Here is a 7,319-nt window from a genome sequence, read left to right as displayed (position 1 = left end):
TTCCCATATGACTCTACCTTGTGTCAGGTTGATATAAAACTAGCCAGCACACTTTCCCAAGCATAGGTCAGAGGTTATTTACCAGAGCAAGGACAACTAATCATTGGCTATACTGAAGAAAATAATATTTCCCATTCTTTCTACCATTATCTGCCAGTAGTGCCACAAAAAGGAGTGGGACTTTATGGGCTTCTCCCTATCCAAATAAAGGGAGTATGGGTCTCATTATGTGCAGGATATATGCAGAAAATCACAGCTGGAATGAGTTTGTGAGTACTACAGCTATGTCAAGGGACATGGAACTCCTTAAATTAAGTAGTCTCCATTTGTTCTCTATGCTGCTGTTCAGTCATTTTAACCACTTTCATCAAACTTCATCAAGTACTACAGCAACACCATCATTGTTTTTCACTCCTATTGTAAATAAGTAGCTGAATTTTTTTTAAGGTAAGTAAGCCTCTATTTCCATGTTTTTCAAAGTAAGCTGGCTGACTTGATTGCGTTGGGAGGTGATTAGCCAGAGACCAAATCCCGTATACTCATCTGATTTCTCAGCCTTGGCTAGGTCTGCATGGGCAGCAGGAGCAGCAGTGGTATCAATAGCCACATGGGGCAGCAGCCACAAAATGCACACGGATAGGCCAAGAAGGCCTTGACCTTCTCTTCAAGTGGAAGGTGTAGACACTCTCCACAGATGATGCTAGGACCCCCTTGGATCCGTTGATGATAGAGTGTGGCACTGAGGCAACAGACAAGGGGGAGAAATTCAGCTTGTTCAGCAGTCTGGCCTCACTGGGTTCCACTTTGTCTCCAGTGTTTCTCAGCTGCAAATCACTCAGAATGTCAATGGTACCTCTGTAGATTTTAGTGCTGATACCCAAAGCCTGGAAGAATGAGGTCTTCCTCAGGTCCCAGTCCAGGGTTCTGAGCTGGCACAGTGATGACACCAGCTCAAGCAGCAGCCTGCACCTTATTGGCCAGCAGCATGTCCCTAATCTCAGTGGGGTCCTCCCTGGTAAACACAAAGCCCACATTTCCCCGGATGTGAGGCAGCAGTTTCTCCAGAGCTGGTTTGTTCTCCAGGTGGCCACTGATATCCTTGTGCATCACGGTGTTCTTGCCCATCAGCACCATGGTGTCCCCTCTCAGGGGCATGTGGATCTGCTGCATCTGTTTGAAGCCCACATTCGCTGCTCCCACAATGAAGCATTTTGGGTAATCATCCAAAATTCGGATGATCTTAAGGAAGTAATTGGACTTTCAGGTCACCCTGTCTTCACAGGTCATTACGGCAGTGCATCAGGGATTGACACGGAGGGTTTAAAGACAATGTCACTCTAATGAGGATGCCTGGTGAGATCACTGAACATATTTAATGCCTTAATCATTCACATTATATCTTGTTGCTTCCCCATCTGCACTGAAGTAATATAACATAATTTGTCAAGAAGAGCATCACAGGAATGGTCAAGCACAACAGATGCTCCAAAGAAAGCTCCTACCTGGCCTATCATATAGTTGTTATTTGGAACATTTTATGTTAAGATCACTATTGATTCAATACTCCTCAATTACAGAATTAGAGTAACAAAAATGTTGAATTAAATGCTGCAAAGCAGTAGGAAGAATTGGCTTTGAATCTAGGGAGAACCCTTAGAATATCTTTTTATTTATTTTTTGTTTGTTTGTTTTCCAAGACAGGATTTTTTTTTTGTGTAGGTCTGTCCAGCACTAGCTTTGTAGATAAAGCTGGCCTTGAACTCACAGAGATCCATTTGCATCTGCCTCCCTAAATGCTGGGATTAAAGGTATGTGCCACCTTGCCAGCTCCCTCAAAATATCAAAATCATCATTATATACTCATTAATTATAGAAGAAATTAACTATCCTTAATTGATGCCAATAAAGTGGTTGAAATTTGAAAGAACAGAATAGAAGGGAGCTACTAGAAGAAGCCTTATTATTTATTAGTAATTCTAAAATGAGCTGTGCCAACTGATTTTATTTTACCTGATTAAATTTTTTAACTTTCATTAATTACACTTTATTCACTTTGTATCCCCCATAAGCCCCTCCCTCCTCCCCTCCCGATCCCACCCTTCCTCCCGCTTCTTCACGCATGCCCCTCCCCAAGTCCACTGATAGGGGAGGACCTTCTCTCCTTCCTTCTGATCTTAGTCTATCAGATCTCATCAGGAGTGGTTGCATTGTCGTCTTCTGTGGCCTGGTAAGGCTGCTCCCCACTCAGGGGGAGGTGATAAAAGAGCAGGCCATAGTAATGGGAAGAGGGACTGCCTCTGACATAATCTGATTGCTTTTGTTTTCTTGAGACAGGGTTTCTCTCCATAGCCTTGGCTGTCCTGAACTCACTTTGTAGACCAGGCTGGCTTCTAACTCACAGAGATCCACCTGCCTCTGCCTCCCAGAGTGCTGGGATTAAGGGCATGCACTAGTACACCTGGCCTGTGCTATAGTATTCAACTGGCTTGTGAAAGGCCTTGGCTTCTATCTCCAGTGCCAGAAAAGAAAGATCATAATTTTAAAGAGTAAATATTTATTAATAGTGTATACTTAAATTTATTAAGATGTTTTATGACTCACAGTATGATCTATTTTGGTATATTTTCTATGTATAATTGGACAGAAGATACATTCTTCTATTTTAGAGAGGACTAGTCTATAAATTCTCTAAAATGGTTTTTGTGCATTTTGTTTTCATAATGTTTGTGTGTGTGTGTGTGTGTGTGTGTGTGTGTGTGTGTGTGTGTGTGTGTTTCCTTAATGTTTCAGGGTTTCTCTTGCTGTGATAAATCACCATGACCAAAAGCAACTTGGAGACAAAAGGGATTATACCTTTTTACAACTATCAGATTACATTCCATCACTATAGGTGCTATGCCTAGATCTTGTTAGCCCCAAGAGACCACCAGGAACATGAGTCCAATGTAAATACACAAGAGTCTTTATTCAAGCTAGCTTGGGCCATCAATCATCCCTGATGCAGCAGTTCAGAAAGAGTGGCCCCAAGCCTAGGAAGGATAGAGTTTTTAAAGGGGAAAATCGAATGCGGGGAATTCCAAGTCTTGGAATTCATTACAGAATAGGGTAAGAGAGGAGTGGGTAGATTGAGGTAGATTGAACTCTAAGTGGATTGATTTGGGCCAATTGGCCAAAGGGGGAAACAGACTATTGAAAAAAGGAACACCTGGGCAAGACCCAGAACTATGTTTATTTTCTTGGTTGGCTCTAGGTGCAGGGCCTAATTGTTTTTGCCAAGTTTCTTCTGTAGGCTTATTTGCTCTTGCCAATGTTCTAGTGTGATTTTTCACTTGCTGGTTTCCTTCTGTGGGTATTTTTACTTGCAAGTTCCTGGTGGGAGATCTTGGGTCATTTAAAGGTCAGGGCCATTCAAAATGGTGTCTAGAAAAGAAGATGGAGTTAGTTCTGCTCCTGCTGTCTAAAAGGAAGAAACAGGGCAGGAACTCCTGGAACAGAAGCTGAAACAGAAGCCATGGAGGAGCGCTGCTTTGCTCCCCATGGCTTGCCCAACTTTTTCATGCAAACCAGGACTACCAGCTCAGGTCTGACACCAGTCAATATAGGCTGAGATATTCCATATTAATCACTGTTTTATATTTGAAATATATTCATTGTAAGCCTTACGTAATTATCTTTTTTTTTCTGTCTCTGGCTCTCTGTCTTTGGTATCTCTGTATCTATGTCTCTCTGTATATATATATCACACACATATATATGAATACATATATAGAGAGAATAAATAAATATATATATATATATATATATATATATATATATATATAGAGAGAGAGAGAGAGAGAGAGAGAGAGACTAGCAATTGAAACTAGGGCCATGTGTTCTACTACTGAGTTCCATACTCAGGAATTAATTTTTAAAAGAAAAAGAAAAGCTCTCTTTGCACTGACAGATATGAGTATTATTGTTAATTTCATGTAGTTATTTCTGTTTTTCTTTAGTAGTGGGAGAATATAGCAGAAAGCCAAGTGTACAAAATTTTAATTAACTAAAACAAAACATGAATGTAGCCACACAGGTCACAAAATACAAGTCGCTCTGTTGTGGAAGCTACCCTGTAAGCATCACAGCTATTGCCATCTAATTAGAGCAGCCTGATTGCCTGCAAGAGGCCTTGAAGATTGGGCTGTTGACATTCTCTTATAGAAGGAGAGGGTGGGGAGAGTCATTTGATACTTGTCTGAAATTCCAGCCACTTCATTTTTCACCCATTCCCCCTTCTCTACGTAATTCATTCCCAGCTGTATGTGGTCCCTGGAGCTGCTAGAATATATAGTGTGGAAAGTCAATCAATGAGGAGACTCTATATGTGGTTGTGAGGAAGTCATTTTTCATGTTGGAGTGGGAAATTTTGGTGATGTGGCTGTTAAGGTACATCAATGCTCCTGTAAATAACTTCTTACTAATTTTCCTATAAGGAAGCTCAATAAATTCATTCGTTCACTATGTTGAATTTGGGTGAAATTTTTCTTTCCTCTAGATGTATATCCACTCTAATCTCCTTTCTAATTCAGTCATTTGCATATATATGAAATATTACACAGTATTTTGCATTTTGCATAGGATTATTGGAATTAACATATTTGCAAGGTTTATCCATGTTAAAGCATGTACCACTAGTACTTTCCACTGTGATTTCTCTTTTCACAGGTAAATACCATTTCACTGGAAATGAATAGGTAGTATTTTGTTCATATAATGGTGCATTAGCTTTTTTTTCCTTTACAGTTTTGTTTTGCTCTTTGTACTTCTGTTACTTGTGATCAATTTCAGCCCAAAAGTATTAAGTCAAAAATTGTAGAAATAAACAATTCATAGGTTATAAATTACTTTCATTACAATGTAGTATTTCAATATATTATTAGTTATTAACATTAATCCTTTACTGTAACTGACTAATAAATTATATTTAATGCCAATAGGTAGGTATAGGAAACTAATATACTATACATACATTTGGTACATTCTGCAGTTTCAGACATCAACTATGGGTTTTGGAAGGTCTTCCCTGTGGTTAAATAGACTATTATACATATATAGTATATGAATATCTGAGTTGGTTACATTTTGACTATAGTTATGAATAGTCACATACAAGTCTTTTTATAGAAAAGGTTTTCAGTTCTTTTGGGTGCAACTTAATATCGATGGCTTATATGGTGAGTCTGTTTAATATATTGATTTTGTTAAGAAAAGATCTCATTCTCTCATCAAGCTGGCTTGATGAGAGTACAGATGTGTATCACTACAGTTGGTTTCTAACATTCTAAAAGACTACCAAACCATGTGGGTCCTCTAGTAAGGTAAGTGGGGACTGCATAAGACATGAACTCACTTGCCAACTTTTAGATCACTTTCCCCTGGCAAGGCAGCCTTGCCCTGCCACAGGGGAGGAGGACATGCTCAATCCTGATGCAACTTGATGAGCTGGGCTGGAAGGGAAAGGCTCCCCTAGAAGAGGGGAGCTGCCTAGGTAGAGGAGAGAGACTGGGAGGAGAAGAGGGGAGGAGCTACAACAAGGATGTAACATAAATAAAAATAAATAAATAAATAGAAAAGACTACAAAGTGGAGGTGCTATCATATCAGTATCATATGAGGGCTTTTTTTTTTGGCATGTTTTCACTAATGCTTATCATTCTAGTGGGTGAAATGTAATTTCTCAATATAGTTTTAGTTTGCATTTCCCTGCGCTAATTGGCTTTTGTGTACTTATTATCCATTTATATATTCTACTTCTCTGGGAAGCATCTTATAGTGCCCTGTGTGGTATTGTACTAATTATATAGATGATGATGAGTTGATTACTTTGAAATTTTCTAATATTATTTATTTTCCATATATTTATCAATTTCTCACATATTATGATGCTAATTTAATTCCATTTCAAAACATAATTTGTATATTTTTAGTATTTTTCTATTTATTAACACATGCTTATAACCTATAAGACATGCTTATAGTCTATTTTGGAGCAGTTTCAATAGGATTGAGGCATATATGCTTTGTTGTTGCTGATTAGCATGCCCATTAGACATCAGTTAGTCTAGTTATTTTATAGTTCTCCATTGTTCTTAACCTTAGGTATGAACTTATCCATGTTCTGTTCCTAATAATTATAATATTTTAAAGAAAGAACATCTATGGTTTGGAAAGTGTACCTAAGCTGCTGTGGTTGGGTACAGAAGGCTAGTGATGTTAAGGGAAAATGGCTTCCTAGGTCATTTCAGCTTCCCAAAATATCTGTAGACATTTCACCTTATCAATTCACTCGGGCTAAAATTGAGACACAACATTCTTGATTAACTTCTGTCACACTGAAGCAGAGCTCTCATCCTGTGTTTGGTAAGTAGCCTTCTAGTCTAGTCTCAGCTTGATTGGAATAGCACTTTTACAAGATGAGAGTATGAAAGATGAGAGGTAATGGTGGCTTTCTCAGGTTATGAAATCATGAACTAGACAGCTGAGGTTTATGAGCCTCCATCATTATCACACCTGTAGTTTGTGAAGGCCTAGAGTATAGCTTATAGATTAAAACTTGGTGATACAGAACAAGTTAATAAGAATCATGACATTTGACATTTTGTAGTTTTTTATGTTTGTACTGGCCTACAGCTCACCATCCCCCTGCCTTACCTTCTCAAGCATTGGTATCTTAGTCATTGTTCTATTGCTGTGAAGAGACATCATGACCACAACTCTATAAAGGAAAACATTTCACTGGAGCTGACTTACAGTTTCAGGGGTTTAGTCCATGAGGATCACTGTGGGAAGCATGGTGCTCTGCAGGCAGATGTGGTGCTGGAGTAGTAGCTGAGAGTTCTACCTCTGGTTCCACAGGCAGTAAGAAGAAAGCTGAAGTGGCTTGACCTTTTGATATCCCAAAGCCCACCGGAAGTGACACACTTTTCCCCAACAAGGCCATACCTCCTCTCTGATGACTAAGTACCACTAAGTACCACTCCCTGATAACTAAGCATTCAAATATAAGAGCCTAAGGTGGGCATTTTTATTCAAACCACCACGACTAAGATTATGCATAGGCATCACCATACACAGATATGATTTAATACATTTTCTTAAACAAATGTTTATTTTCTATATGCTTTTATGACTATTTCTGTCTTTACATAACTGTCACTGAACCATGCTATTTCTCTGCGGAGTATGTTCATTAAGGGCCTGTAAGAATTCCTTAATGTTAGTGTTCTGGCAAGTCTTATAAGTCTTCCTTCTTGACTCTCTCTCTCTCTCTGATTAATGATC

At 38.9% G+C, this 7,319-nt stretch overlaps 1 pseudogene; it reads right to left on the bottom strand.

Moving 5' to 3' along the window:
• Nucleotides 1–442: 442 nt before the first annotated feature.
• LOC129669350 (60S acidic ribosomal protein P0-like) lies at nt 443–1,287 on the bottom strand (annotated as a pseudogene).
• Between the last annotated feature and the right edge of the window lie 6,032 nt (nt 1,288–7,319).

Source organism: Psammomys obesus, unplaced genomic scaffold (assembly GCF_907164565.1).
Source record: "Psammomys obesus unplaced genomic scaffold, mPsaObe1.curated_primary_1811, whole genome shotgun sequence".
Classification (NCBI taxonomy): domain Eukaryota; kingdom Metazoa; phylum Chordata; class Mammalia; order Rodentia; family Muridae; genus Psammomys; species Psammomys obesus.
This window is presented reverse-complemented; position numbering and strand designations above follow the sequence as displayed.